General features: G+C 42.3%; 1 protein-coding gene across 1 annotated transcript in view; it reads right to left on the bottom strand.

Moving 5' to 3' along the window:
• lsamp (limbic system associated membrane protein) overlaps positions 1-21,822 on the bottom strand; it is an 811,339-nt gene that overhangs the window by 638,488 nt on the left and 151,029 nt on the right. The window lies entirely within an intron of this gene.

Genomic DNA, 21,822 nt, shown 5'->3' with positions numbered 1-21,822 from the left:
TATTGGACAAGTTTACAAACTTATTGCTTGCTCAGGTCACTCACGAGGAATGATCCCATTCCACAATAAAATCACGGATATTGTGTCAGAATTTCACAGTTGTCATATTTACTGAGACAAATCTTTTTTCACCTGCCCTCATAAATGGCGCTCTGCTTTCAGAAGATTACAGTAGCAAATTCTTTTAGAGTCCTCGAGAATGAACAAGATCTTTCTCTCACTATGTTTTGACAGGTGCTACAATTCTGATCAAAGATGTGCTTGAGGTCCACTCTCACAGATATATATTATAAGGAATACCTGGAGTGGCTTTAAGAAAAAGTACTTCATTTTCTGTTTTGACCTCTCCGTCCATCCCTGCCATCCAGGAATCTTGGCTGCAGAACATCCTTGAGCTGCCAACTGACAGCTGAAGTGTAATTTTCAGCGAAGCAGCCCTGATATGACCTAATATTTTGATGGTGCTTCCTGAATTCTGCTACAGTTTTTCACTGGACTCTCAACTGAATGAACTGCTGGCAATGCGAATAGGTTACGTTTATCAAAGGTTACTCTGCACTAATTATGCTGCTCTTAATTTTTCAGGTTAGAAATTGGTACAACAATTAAAATCACTTGCAGCCAGGATTCTAGGCAAATTCTTGGGTCAAAATCTTGGAATTCCCTCCCAAACAGCATTGTGGGTCAACGCACAGCACGCTGGCTGCAGCATTTCAAGAAGCTCATCACCACCTTCTCAAGGGTAACTATAGATGGACAATAAATTCTGGCAGCGACACCCATATCTCACGAATGAATAAGAAAAGAATTTCACCTGGTACACGATAACACTTTTCAGGCATAAAAGGTTCTGATTAACACTGAGGTTGAATTCCATCACAGTATTCACCCGCAGCATTGGACAAAGACTGTGGCACTGAACATAACCAAATCACAATATCAAATCCAATCACAAAGTGACCCAAAAATTTCACCAGTGATACCCTTGGTATTTTATCTGTGTAATAGTCATTTACACTACTATGTTTTGTGATTAACCTAATCTAAATATGTGAACAATATTCTAATCAATGCTTTCCCAATGGGAGAATAACTATAGCCTTCAAATTTAATAAAATAAAGATTTTGATTTATAGTGGGAAATCTATTTTCTAATTAACCTAATTTTCATATGTAAATATGACCTAATTACCATAATTAATGTTTTGTCATTAATAGCATAATGAATACAGAATCTGTATTTCGTAAAGATAGAATTTTCCTGAGTTATGGGAAAAGCCTATTTGTAATTAACCAAGTGTGTATATGTAAATTATATATAATTAACATATTTAACAGTTTTCTCATATTTACTATTTTTGCTCTGTTCATTCGGACACAATTCATATGTAAAATTTGAAAGAGATAAATTTCACTAGTTTCCTCACTTACACAATTCTTTTCCTAGTGCAAGCTTCCTCTTTCTATTCTGTCGGCATGGAGAAGATTGATTTAGTGACTCAAAGGCTTTGTGCACCAGTCTATGTTGGCCAAGGGCTCTGGCCTTATTTAAATGCTGCCAGCAAGCAAGCTACATGTCTGAAGCAGGTGTTCCACTGCTGGGAAGTACAGGCAACTGGTTGGCTCTGAGATTGAGGAGGTAGAAAGGTGGGTCGGGGCTGTTAGGGAGGAGGCGAGGAGGGAGTCAGCAAATCACAAGGCGATTCCGACATAATAACAACTGACCAGCATTTCTTTGTAAGCCTGAGGTCGCATGGTGGCACAGGAGCGGCACAGTGGCAGTGATTAGCACTGCTGCCTCACAGCACCAGGGACCTGGGTTCAATTCCCGGCCTGGGTCACTGTCCGTGTGGCGTTTGCACATTCTCCCCGTGTCTGCTTGGGTTTCCTCCAGGTGCTCCAGTTTCCTCCCACAGTCCAAAGATGTGCGGGTTAGGTGGATTGGCCATGCTAAATTGCCCCTTAATGTCAGGAGGACTAGCTAGAGTAAATGCATGGGGTTATGAGGATAGGGCCGGGGTGGGATTGTGATCAGTGCAGACTCGATAGGCTGAATGGCCTCCTTCTGCACTGTAGGGCTCTATGATTCTGAGCCTACTTCTCCAGCCGCAAAAATAGGACTGAAAACTCCTGGGCTATTTGGTTCCTTGAAGATAAATCTAACCAACATCACTATTTGCAGAATATTTGCAAACTTGAATAACACACTACATTCCTTTGTATTATATTTCTTGAGGGTAAATCAGAATACAGAGAGACCACTGTTGCAGAGAGTTGATGATCAAGCTGTGGGGGGATTCTCTGGCCTCCCTGCAGTGTATTTCACATTAAGAAGTTTAACAACACCAGGTTAAAGTCCAACAGGTTTATTTGGTAGCAAAAGCCACACAAGCTTTCGGAGCTCCAAGCCCCTTCTTCAGGTGAGTGGGAATTCTGTTCACAAACAGGGCATATAAAGACACAGACTCAATTTACATGAATAATGGTTGGAATGCGAATACTTACAACTAATCAAGTCTTTAAGAAACAAAACAACGTGAGTGGAGAGAGCATCAAGACAGGCTAAAAAGATGTGTATTTTCTCCAGACAGTGTTTCACACGGCAGGAGATGTTGAGATGTTCACCAGCGGTGGGATATTCTGGTCCCACCGCAATCAATAGGATTTCCTAATGAATCCACCCCACACTGCCGGTAAAACCTGTGGCGGGGGTGTGCCATTGGTGGGACCGGAAGATTCCATTGGCATGAACAGCCGGAGAGTTCTAGCCATAGAAACAAAATCTTTTTAATAAAGACTGAAAATAATAATTCAATATTTCCTACCATCCATCTATTAACAAAAAATTGAAAGCAGCAGCCAAACAATCAATTTCTAAAAATGTCCATATGTTAGCCCAAAATTTAAAGTTTACCTCAAGCCTACATTGATGAAAATATTTTAAAAACCATAAAGATTTGCAATCAATTATATTTATAGCCTTGCTTTGAGTGGCTTTATAGTTAAATTGGCCGTTACGAGGGCTTAGAGAATAACTTGAAAATCATGAGTTCAACATCTGCATTTCAAAAGACTAGACAACTATTAACTACAAGACAAGTACAAGAGGCTCAATGGCAAATGCCAAAACTGGATCTAACCTATGAATGAGAAACACTTGAAGTCATGACTGAAATATATTTCTAGTGAAACAAATTCTGTCCACGATTCCCAGTTGATGATTCTATTTTCACGTCTTATATCAGTAAACATTCAAAATACATCTTTCACACATTATGCAAATTATGTAATGTGTGATATGTTACTTATTATGCATATACTATGATAACATAAACAATTTTATGTATCAGATGCTACTGGGTAACTTTTTATTCAGTGAGTGCTTATTATATCCCTCTTCAGCAGCTTTGAATAAATTGCATTGATACAGTGTCCTTAATTTGGAAAAAAAATGACCTTCGGCACTTAACAGATAAAAAGTAAATGCTGAGCAAAACAAAAAGAAAATATTTCATTAAGTGGCAGGTTTGAAGGAGGAGGAAGAGGTTGAAGGGTACTAAAATAGGGGTCCGACCTGCCCACTCAGAATTCTTCAGGTGACCTACAGTGGCTGCCAGCCATAGTTACAGTTTATCTCCTTAAAAAAATTGTTGGAGCCAGGAGGAACAGAAGTATTCCACTTCCCTCACCCTTGACAGCGCAGTCCTGATAATTATGTTTCTTCACCAGAACTTAGCTCTAAACTCCATCCCAAAACTTAGCTGAGGGCTGTTTCTGGTGAGGTAAACTGTCGGAATTGAATTTTATCTAATGAAAATAGGCTACCTGGAGATAAAACTCAGTAATTTCCGACAACAATATATGTTTACCAATCAACATTGAGTCAGCCAGCATGCTATTAATTCCACTTCTAAAATTGAGGTGAATAACCCACAGATAAAACTTTAATTTCCTTTCGTTTGTGATTCACAAGCTGTGGACCTCATCTCATAGAAATATTTTTTTAAATGGCTTTCTTTAATTTAATTATGCATCCTGAAGAGGGCAATTTTCAAAGTAGTAGATGGCAAGTTCCAGGTGATGACAAAATAATGGAATACGTGCATTTTTAAAACAGGATTTTGTTAAAGTGTTTTTTTTTTCTGTTCTTATCAGTGATTCACTTAAAATGAAAATAAATTGGCATCACTAGCAGCAACAAGCAATTTTCGCACTCTCAGGCCAGGAGAAATTAGGTTAAATATATCCAGAAAAGTAAGCTATTCTGACATACCTATGCTACTCAATAATATGCCTGAACCGAGACATCTCTTGCACCATCCTAATGTTTCTGAGTGAGAACAACAGTTGTGACACTTACTGAAGAACGTCGGAAGGTTTCTGCTGTGGCCCCATAGCAACAATTGCCCCAGGGTATTACACATTGAATTCCTTCAGTTGTCAGAGGGAAGATACTTTCATCTCATCCATCTAAATCGATTCCAGGTGGTCGGATGGAAGGAAGTGGGAAGACTTCCCACACCGCCGTTCAGCAACCAATTTGGTTTGAGTCAACAGCAGGTCATTTATTAAACCTAACATAACTTGCTTTAATCAGAGTGACCAAATGCTTAGGCTGAGGAATAAAAAGGAAACCAGCGAACATTCGGAATGTGTGAATAATATTGCTTTATAACTTCTGTAGGTCACAGACTAATAGCAGTCCAATTAGGTGTTCAGAGATTGATAACTCTGTTCCAGATTAAACCAGCCCAGGTCAGCGGTGGGGTATAAATATAATGGTTGCTGCCAGCATAGTGCAATTACCCCTATCATTGCTACAAAGGTCCATCTGAAGTTGGGGGAAAATTCCTGTTTGTTTAGGTGCCAAATCATGTACACACAGATTTTTTTTTTAAACACTTTTCTTCAATCAGTTTCTAATATGGTAAGAAAATACTGTTTTCAGGCAATACAAACCCACTTAATCCATTCCTTTGGTACATTTTGCAGCACCTTCAAAATTAGCTCCATTTCCATATCTTTGGCCACATCTGGGGTGGCATGGTGGCACAGTGGTTAGCACTGCTGCCTCACAGCACCAGGGACCCGGGTTCAATTCTCAGCTTGGGTCACTGTCTGTGTGGTGTCTGCACATTCTCTCCATGTCTGCATGGGTTTCCTCTGGGTGCTCTGGTTTCCTCCCACAGTCTGAAAGACATGCTGGTTAGGTGCATTGGCCATGCTAAATTCTCCCGCAGTGTACCCGAACAAGCGCCAGAGTGTGGTGACGAGGGGATTTTCACAGCAACTTCATTGCAGCCTACTTGTGACAATAAATAAACTTTATTTTTACTTTATCTTGTAATCTCCTCCCAAATCAGAGCATGGTGTTATTTCATAATGACAGCATGCACTTTAAGAAACAAGAACACTTCTGCCACGGGAATGCCATTGAAAAGCCCAGTGATTTAACTCTTGCGTTAGATCAGTTAGACTCTTCAACCCCTTCTAAAATACCTCCAGGTCAGCTTTATCATTCTTTTTTGGTGCTGTGCAAAAGAGCAAGTCGGCTGCAATGAAATTAAGTGGGGAATTAAAAATTAGTTCTGTGCTGTCTCCATGCCCAAGCTTCTGCTGATCATAACAGCTGACATAGTTACATTTTTAATTCACTGTAGCAATGAGATGGTGAGGACATTACATTTCAAACGAGCAACCATGGCAAATTAAAAGGGACAGCATGGGAGTGACCTTCGACCTGCTGCTGGCTTTTGCAGGGCTGTCACTCTTGAGTACATGAGCACATTTTCACTCCAGAATGATTGAATGCACACAATGAAAGCCAACCCATATAATGTGTCACGTTTTGAGCAGGGATTAAAATGATTGTTGTAATTTTAAAAAGAAAGGCAACATTGTTTTGGAATAATGAACAGCAGCAGTAATGGAATACTGTCAGACATAAGAGAGACAAGATCTGGCTCTGTCTCTATCAGAAACAGTAGCATCCATCACTTTATGCAGGGCTATTGCGTAACTCAGAAATTGGTTGTGGTTCTGCAGTAATAGTGCAATAGTAGCCACATTTCATCCAGTACAAATAATGGCATCAACTTAAAAATTGAGTGCCACTGTGGCTGACAGTGCAAAATAAAAGGAGGGTAAGCTTTCAAAGTGTAGGTGAACAGCAGCAGAAAAGCAGGTGCCGAAACAAAATGTTGGCATGAGCATAGCATCCAAAGACCATGAGCAATTATTATTTCAAATTATTTTAAAGTTATAATGGCTTTCCTCCTCCCACCACCACAAACTTGTGTTGCCAAGGGACAGCAATATGAGACTTAGCAGAAATAGGAGGTTCTCATCAAAACTTTAGAAGGGAAGTGAGAGAGCCTTGGTTCAATCCAGGTACCAGTATCAAACAGCAAGGCTGAGTCTCAATTTATGTCATTTATTATGTCTCTCATCTTTTCAAGTATAGCCTGAGACCAACCTAGACAGCCACCTCATAAGAGTTAAGGCATGCACGACAGAGTGAACTTATAAATATGCTAAATATGGAAAGAGTTTCAGAGAGCCAAGAGACTCTTGACACACCACAGAATTACTAATTTTGTCAATTAATAACATCTGTTTAGACGTCTTCCATACTCCTTAACATCAAGTATTACGATCATGTTCATTGCATTGTGTTCAGAAGGAAATGTTAGTTCATTATTTGTCTTACTTCATCTGTATTGATTGGGCAAAAATAAATTAACTCACAAAGTCATGATCGATTTGTGCAATTTGGACTAAGAATTAATGCAAGACCGTTTTGCAAGATGAAAGTTAGTCAGCAAATAATTCCTGGATGTGCACAGGAAACAATCAAATAGCTGTTTACTGAGGAATTACACAAATAAATACATTTTCTTTTTGGGCCTTCTGATTTCTTTTTTTACAAGATGCATGAGTTTATTGAACTCACAGAAATTTGAAGAATACAAAATATAGTTACATATTGAAGAACATTTAATCTAGTGGCATTAAGTTAATTTTGAAAACTGTTTTGTCCAAATAACACTGCCCAAAACTCACCCGATAGCTACTTTTTGCCTTTAGTTCCATAATGTATTGAATTTTTACAACTCTGTTAATGAGGAAAGACAGCAAATCAAACAGTGTGCCTGATTTTACCATTTTGAGTCTAAGTGCCGAATCCGGGCGTCAAATAGATCCGCGCCTGGAATCCTCTTTCCAGCGCGCCCATACGTGTTTTGCTGGCTCCGACCTGATCTGCGCTGTGGGTGGGGCTTAGCACTGGCGGACCGATCGTAGCTCTGAACTGCGCATGCGCAGTTCGAAAAAAATCTGACAGAGCGCGCCCGGGCGCGAAAGAAAAAAAAAAGCAGAAAGCGGAGAGAGCGGCTCTCTGACGGTCATCCTCTGGTTGGGGGAGAGGGGGGAGGGGGGGGGGTGGGACCCAGATCATCCTCTGGTCAGCGGGGGGGGGGGGTCCGCTGCCAGTCTGCGGCCGATCGGTGGGGAGGGAGGGGGCAGGGGGCCCGCCGCCACTCTGCGGGCGATCTCTCCTCCCCACCGGAGGAACGAATCCCTCCTGCCGCAGTGGACTTGCGGCCATGCCATCCCGCAAAACCTTCAGGATGAATCGATTCCTCGCTAAGAAGATGAAGCAGAACCGGCCGATTCCACAGTGGATCCGCATGAAAACTGGCTACAAGATCAGTACAAGTCCAAGAGGAGACACTGGAGAAGGACCAAGCTGGGCCTGTAAAGGGATACACCATCACTGGTACACTACCAGCCACAGATTACTCTTCCCTGCAGGGGCAAGAGAGTGGGAGAGATGGCTGTGGCTGGTAGTGTACCAGTGATGGTGTATCCCTTTACAGGCCCAGCTTGGTCCTTCTCCAGTGTCTCCTCTTGGACTTGTACTGATCTTGTAGCCAGTTTTCATGCGGATCCACCGTGGAATCGGCCGGTTCTGCTTCATCTTCTTAGCGAGGAATCGCTTCATCCTGAAGGTTTTGTGGGATGCATGGCCACACGTTCACTCCGGCAGGAGGGATTCGTTCCTCCGGTGGGGAGGAGGGATCGCTTGCAGAGTGGCGGCAGACCCCCCTGCCCCCTCCCTCCCCACCATTCGGCCGTAGACTGGCAGCGGACCCCCCCCCCCCCCCCCCGGCTCCCCCGACCAGAGGGTGATCTGGGTCCCACCCCCCCCCCCCCCCCCGACCCCCGACCAGAGGATGATCTGGTCCCAACCCCCCCTCTCCCACTGCCCACTGCCCACCTCCCCCCCCCCCCCAAACAGAGGATGACCTGGGTCAGAGAGCCGTTGAAGGCTCTGACCCTGCTCTTCGGAAGCTGCAGCGATGACTTCAGACTTTTATTTTGCAGGTTGCTTATGCAAATGCATTTAAATCGTCGGGCCGCCCGATTCAGGCGCCGGCCGGACCCGCGCCCGAATCAGGTGTCCGTAAAGCTGCGATCTGCTCGGAATCGGGTGCAGATCGCGGTATAGGCCCGAAAACGGGCGCAAAGTTTTGGTAAAATCGGGCCCAGTATCTATTAATACAGACGTCTCAAATTCTCTAATAACTTTCAAAATGCTCATTTTAACTTCTGGTGAAAAATTCTCTTTGGGAGCCAAAACAGTCACCTTTTGGAATTTTGACCAATTTCATTTGCATAGAAGCAGGTTTCCTGTCAAAAAAAAGGTGGCAAACAAGTTCTCAAAACTGGAGGACCAGTTAGTGGCTTTCCAGCTTCAGAGGAATCGATTACTGTTGGGCTATCTTGGGAGACGGTGGTTTTCTTACTCGAGAAGAGACCTTGCTGGACGCAATGGTGTTCCTTTCAAAACACTTTTATTTTACATAACTAACTATATACAAGGTTAAAATACATCGGGAGCTACAGCTCCTCCCTGAAGTGTTTTTCATTCATATTTCCAACTGAGTGACATCAATATGACACAGTTCATTATGAACACGTTCAGTAGCTATTAATAGAGTTAACTGTTTGCTCCACAAGGAGCAGCCAACCACATTGAATGGCAAGTAACTGAGAGGATACTTCAAGATAAAATTGCCCTCTCAGGAACCTTTATAAAAATGTAATTAAAAAATAGAAAAAAAAACAGCCAGGGCCAACACTGTGGGGGTGTTGAGGGGAATCCCACCATAGGATGACCTTTGGTTGCACCTGCATGAAGGCTGACAAAAAAGACCTGTAGGCCTGCCTGGAGCATTGGCATCTCAACTTGTCACTGAGTGCCCACCTCCAAAAAGTTAAGCTGTTGGGAAGTTTGAGACCAACTGGAAAATTCCAGTTTGGCTTCATTATTTACAGTTAACAAGACCCTTAACGAGGCTAATTGGCTGCATCACTCCTGGGGGCAGCATCCCTGCAAACCGCAATCCCACCTCAGCAAAAATGGCTGATGCCAGATACAAGATCAGAAAGCGATACAGTGTCCTGTGCTGGCATTTTCAGGCCTGGCTCTATCTGCCTCCATTCTCAGCCTTAAGCAGAACCTGAGAACCCTGCTCTCAGAATGCATAATTGGAGATTAAATTAGTGAGCACTGAGAAATGCACGGGCTAAGTAAAGAGCGTCAGTGTGGATTTGTTAAAAAGGCAAGTGTGCCTGAAAAATGTAAGGAGGTTCTCTGAAGAGGTGATCAATTGGATAGATAAAGGAAATGCAACAGATGTAATGCTTTAAGATTTTAAGAAGTGGTTTTAAAAGTTGTCTGATATGTATATATATATAGAATTAGCATACTCGTTGTACTGGTAAGTAGGGCACAGAAAGTCATATCCCAATATCAATTGATTTCAGAGATTAATTGCATTTAGTAGAGCAGCAAAATAACAGAAAAATAGTTTGAACATGAAATCTTTTGAAATGAAGACATGGGATGGACAGAATCTACTGCCTTTTGCGTACGGCAAGATACCTCAAAATCTGTGCCCTCATGATTTGGGTTCTTTTTTATTCATTTCCCAGATGTGTGAATCACTGGCTAAGCTAGCATTTATAGCCCATTCCTAGTTGCCCTTCAAAAGGTGGTGATGACCTGCCTTCTTCAACCGCTGCAGTCTCTCTGGTGTAGGTGCATCCAGTGCAGTTAGGAAGGAAATTCCAGAATTTTAATCCAGTGACAATGAAGGAACGGCAATATATTTCTAGGTCAGGATGGTGAGTGACTTGGCTGGGAACCTCCAGGTGGTGGAGTTCCCAGGTATCTGCTGCTTTTGTTCTTCTAGATGGTAGATTTGGTAGGTGCTATCTAAGGATCATTGTTGAGTTCCTGCGGTGCATCTTGTAAACTGTACACAGTTGTTTTTTGTCAGCGGTGGAGGGATTTAATGTTTGTGGAAAGGTTAGCAATCAAGCAAGCTGCTTTGTCCTGGATGATGTCAAGCTTCTTCAGTGTTGATGGAGCTACACTCATCCAGGCAGGTGGAGAGTATTCCATTATACTCCTGACTTATGCTTTGTAGATTGTGGACAGGCTTTAGGGGGGCATTTGTATGGCATGAATGTTACATTCTACTTGTCAGCCCAAGCCTGGATACTGTACAGGTCTTGCTGCTTTTGGACATGAACCACTTTAGCGTCTGAGGAGTCGCAAATAGCGCTGAACATTTAAACTTTTTATTTACCAGAAAACGGCAGCTAGTGTTGTAAAAAGGGGATGTGGCTTGTCTTCTCCTGATGATCCAGTGCTATGCAGAAGCAGTTTGGTTTAAAGTACACGCAGCATTTCTGGAGAAGCAGGGATCAGAAATCCCAACCAGAAATGAAAAACTCCACCAGGGTGCAGAAAGATAAGAGCAAAGTGGCAAATCCAGTGGTGATTGCCACTCCTCGGAAGATTCGGACTATTGCGTTTGCCAGTTAAGCTCTGGTAAATAGAGTAATGATAGATTCTGTTCTTAAAAACCAGATTGCATTTGGGCATCAAATTATTGCCAAGAACTTATCCCGGCAATTTAGGAGCTTGTTGCCTTGCTTTCTGTTTTCCTTCTATGCTGCCATGCAAAAGCTACCTTCAAAACTGTCATATCAGTTTGATGCTTCCAGATCCCAATAATCTCTCTCTAATTTTCTGATTTATTCGCTAATTTCTGGAATCCTTTCAGAACATCGAAGCTTTGCCTTAGCAGGTACCAAGAACCTCATTCCCTTCTCAACACCAGCAAAGACTGTTGTTCTCATTCACTGCTGTCTAAATCTAGACCCATCCATCCTGGTGTATCACAAACCCTTTGATTTCTCAGTGATAACTAACCAAGTATCTCATCCCACTGTTTTCAAAGCATAGAGCTCCCACTCTCCATTATTGCTGTACCCAAGGATTCCAGAAATTAGCGAATAAACCTGTTTTGATGGTCACAATGGATCGTCAATAGATCTTCCCATTGGCCTCGTAGAGTACAAGCTCCCCTATGAAGCAAGGAGGTTTTCCTGTAGGGAAATGGCAGCGAGGAGTTTAAAACCAGCTGGCTCCACTCAGGCCGGCAGTCGAAAGACTCCGGGGCTTGACATGTACTGTAGCCTCAGAAGCGGTACTTTATGCACATTGTACGTAAAAGGTGTTGGCGACAGAAGACTGGCCTTAGTGAGATTATTACAAAGCTAAACACCAGATTCCACCCAATAGTTCCATGGTGTCCACATTGGCAATCCACAGAACTGCCACGTGCCAATAACAGTTCCCAATATTACTAAAGTTTATCTGTATAACTGCTGCTCAACCAAGGCATTGAATGACTTACTCATTTTTTTATGTTCTGAAGCCTTCCTGGCTGCTAATACTAAACCAAAAATCCCAATATCCATGCTCATCATGGATACCATCAATCTTGATCCCTGGAGTTTAAAAATGTAAGAGGGAAAAAATAATTATTATATGTAACGGATCATCTACTAACAATCAAGGACATGCATTTATAACAATCGAGGAAAAGATAAACAAAATTAGGATCAACTAAAACATTGATTTTGAAAAACACTAAATTATCATTTCATGAAAATTGCATTTGACTTATTAGTCATTATAAATCAGTGGTCCTGACAATACAATGCAATTAATATAGCATAATATCTTGGTCATCATAAAATAGTGCATCTTCTAACTCATTCCAAGTACTGCAGGAGATTCATGATTTGTGCGTATGTCTGTCTATATGTTGTATTCCCCTGTTTCTTTTTTATATCCTCGAGTGTCTACTTGATCAAATGGTGCTCTGGCAGCTAATGCAAAGCTCCTAGGTTCTGGAAACACTGAGCTGATGTGATAAGTTTTGAAAGAAACTTGCAGCATGGCAGCATTGAAGGGAGCTGGCTTCTGAGAAAGTAGTCCATCAAGCTCCCAAATTACCTGGGCCAGCTTTTGATGATAAGTTGGTGCTGAGTCTGACACAGTTTTTAAAGAACAGTATCCATTATTACTCTATTTGTTAGCATATAATTGGCAAATATCAGAGCTAATTTGAATCCTGTCACCATCATGTCTTCTCTCTTTTTAATTTTCAGTCCCTTTTACTCATCTCCCACTCAATTGTCTGCCTATCACATCCCTGTGTGATCTAAGCAGTTCAGTTGGATTGTATATTCTCTCATTTCTGATCGTTGATATCACTGCACAATTAAGATGATGAATTAGAGAACAAAGATAAAAAAGTGAGGAGGTGCCAATTAGTGAAATAAGCATTTGATATATATTGTTTTTTTGACAGTAGCATACTGTAAAAGTACATTCATGTAACCTGGCTAGTGGAAACGATAAAGGGAAAAAAAGCAAAGCTAATCAAAACAGAAAAATGGAAGGTTTGGAGGGACTAACATTATGCAGATTATAAGGCTCTGGTGAAGCATGTCCAACGCCAGCATCTCCACATCGTGAAGCATTAGGCTAGGTCAGTCACCTCACAGAGTCAGGCACTGTGCCCTCCAGACAGCAGGGAATTAGAAGAAGCAGGCATGACATTGTACGTGCGCTCACTTGTTTGTTGCTTCACTTGTCTGATTAAAAGAACACACGTCAAAATAAGTCAGTGCTCCAATGTGACTACCACATAATCAGTTCCAGATTTGTTGAGGTGAGGCACAACTGTAGCTCTCAAATTTGAGGCTGAGAAAAAAAAAATACAAATACAGATCCTGTCATCCCATTCATGTGCACCTTCTGGTGGCTAGGTCAAGAGCAATTTTGGGCGAAGCCAGGAAATGGGTCATCTGTTTGTCCACTTATCTCGGAAATGATGTGCGGCATGGGATGGCAGGTGAGGGGGAAGAGGTTGATGGATTGTTGGGGAGAGCGGTGAAGGCTGGAGTGATTGGGAGATCAAACTTTTTCTCCAAATCTTTCAACGAGATCCCTGTTGTTAAATGTATCACTGGCCTTTTGTCACAGTTGACCACACCACCCTGTTCCAATGCCTTTCCACTGTCTTCCAGCTGGGTGGGACTGCAGTCACCTGCTTCCATTCTTATTTACCTAATTGTAGCCGAGATCATGTGCAATAGCTTGCCTCTGCTATTACTGCTAATGACATCCAAGGATCTATCACTTGACTCTTTCCTACTTCACTTCACATCTGCATGCTACCACTCAGTGATGTCAACTGAAGCAATGTCAATTTCCACATGTACCCTAGTAAAACCCAGTTTGACCTTGTCACTGTGTCTCTTGACCCCTCCACTGTCTCTAAATTGTCAGACTGTTTATCTGACATCCCATAGCAGACAAGCAGTAGTTCACTCCAACAAATATTTGGGAAAGCAAAGCCATTTGGCACGATTCACTTGGATCAGTTCTGAGTGCCCACGTCAGCGGGAAAACTGGAGTTTTTTCTGCTGGCATTAGCAACGGCTGTGAAGTGGGATTCATCTACCTGAACCATTAAATTTATGCAGAGTGTGAAACACCTCGGCCAGCCCGCTGTGAAGAGATCAGGGCACCATTTTTAAAGGGCACCCCATCTCTGCGTTCAGAGTGGTCCCCCCCCCACATTGGAAGTGATGACTCCCCCCATTGACCAACATTCAACCCCCAAAGGAGGGAGGAAGGCAACTGTTAACATTTCCCTCACCCTTACTCCATACCATCCTCTTCCCACAGCTCGTAGTCTCAATAGCAATTTGAAGAGATTCCTGGGCTCCCCTAAAAAATTTATAAGATGCACTTCTCACAGACCTGTGTCTGCAGAGATCAGACATTTATGCTACTCTAGGCCAATTTTGGGCCCAGGAAAGGACTCAAAGCCTGTCAACATGGGATCAAAACTCTGAGCTTCCAGTGTGGAAAAGCCTGGCTGGCAAGACTCCCCTCGCACTCTGATAGTCTGGTGGTAAAACTGGATGGGTGGAACTGTTGCAAATTACAGGTATGGATTATCTGCCTGTCATATTCAAAAGACTCCATCCCTGGCATTTAAGATAGACTCATGGGGTGGAATTTTGTGCTGGTGGACTCCACGGTCCCACCAAAGTCAATGGACTTTGGAACGGCTCACCACATTTTACTGCCCTGCTCCCACTGCCACGGGGCTGAAACATTCCTCCCATGGTCAAATCAAAGTGGTAGGACAATGATAAATCTTAGCACCAGAGTGCAGAAAAGGTTTACACTATTTCGTTGTGGATTGTGTATGAACTAGAAGCCAAGATATCCAGTTGGAAAATCAAATTGTCCGTCCAAAATTGAAGAAAGATTTGCCATTGAGTAGGCGGCACTAAGCAGAACAGTTGAGTATAAATGGCCTTTCAATAACACAAATAGGAAAAGACAATAAAAACAAGTCATTAATGTCAAAACAAACGTTCTAATAAATGACACTCAGTTGTAGGAAGATCATTTTATTTCTGTGTATTGCTTCTGCCATTTCTGATTTTTGTAAAATCTACACACAAGCACATAGATGCTCAATGATATCTCATTGAGAGTGTTCTCATGAAGTGTAGCCTGACAATGATATCACTCATAACACTTGAAAACAATCTCTTATTTACGGGATCTCTGTGCAGAATGATTATAAATGCACGCAGCTTTTGTGTTGAGACAAATTGAGGTGATCATCTGATAAGACGTTGAGAGGAAATTGCTGAACTTCCTGAAAGTGACAGCAATGCTGTCAATTTTTTGAAAAAACATAATTTCAGGCGTTTTTGAGGCTAATATTCTCCAGAGTATTGAAGATTAAGCGACTGATCTAATTGAGGTGCTTAAAATGATTAAAGGATTTCATAGGGTAGGTGGAGAGAAACAATCTTGGTTTGGTGAGTAAGTGAAGAAACAAGGTCGGATCTTGAATGTAGATCCATGCCAGTCAGGGATGTAATCAGAAAGCACTTCTTCACACAAAGTGAAAATCCAGAATGTTTTCTCCAAAAAGCTGCTGTAGCCAATCTATGTGGATATTTCAAAATGGAGATTTATCCTGCATCATTAGATAGGAATATTAAGCATTATGGAATCAAAGTGGGTGGATGGAGTTAAGATGCACATTAACTACAAATGACGAAATGTCAAAACAGGCTCAAGGGGCTAAATGGCTCACCCATGTTCCTATGAGTAAAAGACCATAAAGGAGAGTCATCAGCCCAGATCTTCTAGTTGCGGAGCCAGGGAGGTGGGTGAAGGGAGGGATTTTTGTTGAAGTGAGGCATGACAGTAGCTTTCAAATTTGAGGCTGAGAAAAAAAATACAAATACAGATCCTGTCATCCCATTCATGTGCACCTTCTGGTGGCTATGTCAAGAGCAATTTTGGGTGAAGCCAGGAAATGGGTCACCTGCTTGTCCGCTTATCTAGGAAATGAACAGATTCAGCTTAACAACCTGGAGGAGGGCATCCGGTTAAAGACTGTGGCAGGGACGGCAGGTGAGGGGGAAGAGGTTGATGGACTGTCGGGGAGAGCGGTGTAGGCTGGAGTGATTGGGAGATCAAACTTTTTCTCCAAATCTTTCAACGAGATCCCTGTTGTTAAATGTATCACTGGCCTTTTGTCACAGTTGACCACACCACCCTGTTCCAATGCCTTTCCACTGTCTTCCAGCTGGGTGGGACTGCAGTCACCTGCTTCCATTCTTATTTACCTAATTGTAGCCGAGATCATGTGCAATAGCTGGGGGAAAACCTCTATTTTGGCAGTACCACACCCAGGCAGGCATGGAAGGCCTCTAAGCCTAGCCTACCTGGCGGGCTGCTCCCCACCCTTCCCCCCGGCCACAGTCTTTAACCGGATGCCCTCCTCCAGGTTGTTAAGCTGATCCTGTTGAGACAGGAAACGAGAGGTCAGCTGGAAAATCTCAGTGGGCTTTCTTTAACTTCTCTGAATAATGTTCTTAACAACGCTTAACTGGCTGTCTGTTTTGTGGGGCTGGATGGACCTGCCAGGCCCTGAACCTGCCAGGCCCTGAACCTGCCTTCCCAATCATGGCCAAAGCTGGGAATGATATCAGGAAACTGGCATGATGGCCAATGCTGGTACTTCCGAGTCCCAACTTCCTCTGGTCCTGATCTCACTCAGACCATAAAACTCTGCCCATATTTCACTCGTGAGTGCATCTACTTTCTCTTTAAATGTGTTTTTTTATAAACTATAAAAGCTTTTACTTTAAATCTTTTTAATTTCCCTTTTCACCTCCCCAATTAAATTAGCTTCTACATTCCTTATGATCTTTTGATTATTAAATTTATCATATATATATCATTTATCATATATATCCCTCTTTTGAATTGCAGTTCAGTTTTAATCCATTTATTTCAATGAAATCTATTCTTCAATGCGTTCTCTTTTGCCTTACGGGAACTCATTAATTTTGTCTATCAATCTGATACTTGAAGAGTTCTCACTGCTGATCCATTAACCTGTTTGTTAACTTTTCCACAGTTATCTGAATCAGATTCCTTCCTATTTCAGTAAACATTTGCCCTTTTCTGCACCAGCACCAATGGTACAAGTCTGTAAGCAAATGGACTGCCTGATTACATTTGTGACCTTCCTCTTCGAAAATGTTTTAATTTATTTTCATATATTTTCGGTGTGCTCCTTTATTCCCCAGCCACTTCCTCTATTTAATCCATTCTGCTTCTGCTTATTAATAATAGTCAATTCAGATTTTCCCTCGTGTTCAACTGACAGGACATCAAAGAGAAAAAGACATGTGACTGAATTGGGAAAGATGAAATACAGGTCAACTCGACGCTTAAAAGACAAATGCTACAATTCTGCAGAATTATATCTAGGTTATAGCAATTCTGGTATTTGGCTCCAGTTATATCATTCTGATGTCAAAGGTCTCAAATAGAAAATTAGAGGCAAAATTAATTGTGTGTTCAATTTGAACATTATAACTATTTGAACACTTATGAGAACTTAACATTGATGCATGTTTAGGTTGCCAAAGGGAGTCCCTATTCAACATTGAAATAACTCCACGGAGGCTAAAGTCCCGTCACCAGACTACTTTATTAACAACTATAATATATATATATATATTATATATATATATATATACAGAGCTAGCACTTTCGGTAGCTCCCTGCTATGGCAGCTGAGAGACTGACACTCCTGCTTTAAATAGGGAGCATGAGACTCCCTGATTTAACCATCAATGAGGACTCATCAGGAAGTTCATACTCTAGCAAGCCAACCTCATTAGCCTGGCTGAAGTCATCACCTTCCTCCCACCCCCAAAGTCCAAGGAATCCCCTCGGTTAGCTTTCCTCAGGGGTCGTTTCCTCCACTTGAGTGCCGGGTCAGGATACTCCAATTCGGCCTCTGATGTCGGCGGGGTGTAACAGTTTGGTGCTCGTCTCTTCCGCAGCGAATGCCAGAGGTCTGGTTCCTCGTCCACTTCTGGTGATAGGGGAATCGCTGCAGCTTCGTCCCGTGTCCATTTCAGACTCTGAGGTCCCCATCAAGGGTGATGGAGAGACGGTACTGGCCCGTTGAGGGGGACTCTGCTTGTCCCTAGGGCTGCAGGGCGGTCTCAGCTCAGGAACGGGTGGAGTGCTTGAGGCCCGGACCTGGTCCAGGTGTTTCCTTACCACTGCCTCGCTCACGCGTACTTGGTAGGATACTGGTCCCATCCTGGACTCGACTGTACCTGTTACCCAGGCAGGTCCATTTGCATAATTTTTGACCCAAACTTTCTCCCCGGCATCAAAGTGCCTCTCTTGGTGAGTGTTGTTATGGCCCCTGCATTGGGCTTCCTGGTGTCTTTCCACCATCCCTCACAGGTTTGGAAACAACAGGCTCAGTCTGGTGGGGGGTCGTCTGCCCATCAGTAACTCTGCTGGTGCGGTTCCTGTGGTGGCGTGTGGAGTTATCCAATAGTCAAATAACCATTGTGAGAGTTTAGTCTCTACTGAGGCTGTTGGCTGTTTTTTTAACTCGACCTTTAAGGTCTGGACTGCCCTCTCTGCTAGCCCATTTGATGTCTTGATGTGTCGAATCCCATTTGACTTTATAAATTTTGTGAACTCTAGGCTGGTGAATATTGAACCATTATCGGAAACTCATACCTCTGGAATCCCATGCGTTGCAAGCGAGGTGTGCAGTTTCTCAATGGTTGCTCTTGTGTTTGCCAAGTTTAGTTTATAGGTGTCTAGCCACTTGGAATGGGCATCTATTATCACCAAAAACATGGACCCCATAAACGGGCCTGCAAAATCGACATGGAGTCACGACCATGGTCTACCTGGCCATTCCCATGGGTGCAGCGGGGCTGCCGGTGGCACCTTCTGCCCCTGTTGGCACTTCTGGCACTGTCGTACCAGTTCCACTATGTCTGCGTCCAGACCAGGCCACCAGACGTAGTTCCTTACCAGCATCTTCATTTTTGATGCTCCGGGGTGCCAATGCTGTAGTTCGGCCAGTAATGCCCAATGGCCCTGCTTTGGGACTATGACCCGTGCTCCCCAGAGCAGTATCCCGTCTTCCACCATGATCTGCTCCCTTCTGCTCCAGTATGGGTGGAACTGTGTTTGGACCGGTCTTTCCAGCTGCCCTGTTAGCACCAGATGCTTTACTTTCGCTAATATAGGGCATTTTCAAGATTATTCCCAGAACTTTGAGGATATATTGAACAGACCTGACTGGACTCTGAGATATAGGTTGCAATGGTTCCGAACGATGAAACTCAAAGCCCGTGTCACTTTCTTGCTCCTAATTTTTGCCGGTTCCCACATGATTGCAATTAAAATTTTAAGTGCCAGTGGTATACACAGGAGGCATCACACACATTGGAAGCTTCACAATGTGAAACCTGATTTCAGCTGACTATGCAGCAGGTATGGGTTGTTGGAATATGCCTTTAAGGGTTAGTAGCATGGCATCACTCGAAGGGTAATGTGTCATGTGATCCAGTATCAGTTTCACTTTGCTTAAAATACATGTATCTACAGATGTGGGAGATCATGGAGAAATCTACTAATGCTGTGAAATGTTTGGCATAAAACAGTTCATTAATTCCATGCACAGGATCCATAGTCTTGGAGTGCAAGTACAATTAATCCTCCTGAGTATCACAGATGTTCTACTTTTGGAGATCCACCAATTGGAAGACTACTGACACACCATGGCCTCTTACCAGTGACAGTTCATGGAATCAGTCCAATCTCATATAGATCAACCTCAGAAACAACTCTTATTATTTCATTTCATGACCTAACATTGAAATAGCCAGAGTGTTTTGCCAAAATTGGCAATTTCAAAGGAGTTGCAACATTACACTTGCAGGAGAATGAAAGCCTGTCAACTGATCTGGGACATCTTGTGCAATGTGAATGCCAGTAGTACAAGAAGAATGGTGAAAACTCCACATTACAGAAACTGCAGAAAACCATCATAATAATCTCTAGATTCTCTGAATAAGATTAGAGAAATGAATGTGTGGCTCAAAGACTGGTGTGGGAGAAGTGGGTTTCAGTTCATGGGCACTGGCGTTAGTATTGGGGAAAGTGGAGGTTATACCGTTGGTATGGTATACACCTCAAACTTGCTGGCGCCAGTGTTCTAGTGAGCTACATAACAAGGGAAGTAGAGAGGGCTTTAAAATAAACAAGGGGGAGGCGGGGGAGGCAAATTGAGCGGTAGAGCCAACACAGAAGAGCAAAATTGTATTTTGGGAAATGAGGGTCAGAAATTGCCAGGAAGAAAGAGAGAGAAAAAACCTAAGAATACATCAGCAGTCAAGAATATATGCTACAAAGGTAACAAAAAGGACCAAACTGAAGATTCTGTATCAGAATCTGCAGAGCATTCATATCAAATTAAATAAATTGATAGCACAGTGAAGTTAAATAATTGTGGTCTCATAGCCATTATGGAGATGTGGCTGCAGATGACAAGGATTGGGTCCTGAATACTGAGGGGCATATGACCTTCAAGAAGAATAGGAAACTAGCTAATGGCGGAGGATTAGCATTGTTAATCAAGGAAGGCATTGGTGCAATAGTTAGAGATTACCTTGGTTCATGAGATCAGGATTTAGAATCAATTGGTTTGGGCAGAAATGAGAAATAATAGGCGAAAGAAGACATTAGTCTTCTAGGGACTAGTCTACATGAACCCTAATAGTAACCACAATGTAGAAGAAATTATGCAAGAAGAAATATTGGGTGCTTGTGATCAAGGGACAGCAATCACCATGGATGATTTTAATCCACAAATAAACTGGAAAAATCTGATGGGCATTAACAGCCTGGATGAGGAGTTCATAGAATTTTTTTGAGATAGTTTCTTCGAGCAGCATCTTCTGGAACCAACCAGAGAGCAGGTTATATTAAAACTTGGCATTGTGTAATGTGACAGAATTAATTAATGACCTAAGAGTTAAAGCACACCCAAGTTGCAGCAACCATATTTTGATTGAATTTTGTATCCGGTTTAAAAAAGGGCAACTATATGGATATGAAAGCTGAGCTAGCTGATGTGAATTGGGATACTAGGCAAGAGGATCGATTATTAGGGAAGCAATGGCAGTCATTTAAGAATACTCAAGATAAGTATGTTCCTAGTGAAAAGAAAAATTCTAAAGGGAGGACTCGCCACTTGTGATTAATTAAAGTTAAGGAAAGCATTAAAATTAAGAAAAGAACATATAACTGTGCAAAGATGAGTGGCAGGTCAGAATATAAAGAATGGAACAGAATGACTGAAAGGTTAATCAGGAGAAAGAAATTGGAGTGTGAAAGGAAGCTGGCTAGAAATGTAAAAATGGATAGTAAGGGTTTCAACAGATATTTAAAAAGGAAATGTGCAAGTAAAGTGAGTGTTGGTCCTCCAGAGAATGACACTCGAGAGTTAATAGCAGACAATAAGGAAATGGCAGATGAAAAGAACATATTTTTTGCGACTGTCTTTATGATAGAAAATACAAATAACATTCCAGCGATAGCTGTAAATCAAGAGATGGAAGGGAGAGAGAAATTTTGTGAAAATACAATCACACATAAAAAAGCACTGAACAAACTGATTCAGCTGTGGGCTGAAAAATCTTGGTGTCCTGATGGACTTCATTCTAGGGTCTTAAAAGAGTGGCTAATAGGGTAATAGATTTGTTGGTGTCAATTTGCCAAAATTCACTAGATTATGGAAAGGTTCCACCAGACTGGAAAGCAGCAAATATAACTCCTCTATTCAGGAAGGGAGCGAGGCAGGAAACTATAGGCAGTTAACTTGATGCCTGTCTTGGGTAAGATGTTAGAATTGATCAGTGAGGAGATTATTGTTGGACACTTGACACTTAGAAAAAAACCAAGGTAATCAGGAAATCATATTTAAACAACTTATTTGACTTCTTTGAAGGAGT

The sequence above is a fragment of the Mustelus asterias genome, chromosome 17, assembly GCF_964213995.1.
Source record: "Mustelus asterias chromosome 17, sMusAst1.hap1.1, whole genome shotgun sequence".
NCBI lineage: Eukaryota > Metazoa > Chordata > Chondrichthyes > Carcharhiniformes > Triakidae > Mustelus > Mustelus asterias.
This window is presented reverse-complemented; position numbering and strand designations above follow the sequence as displayed.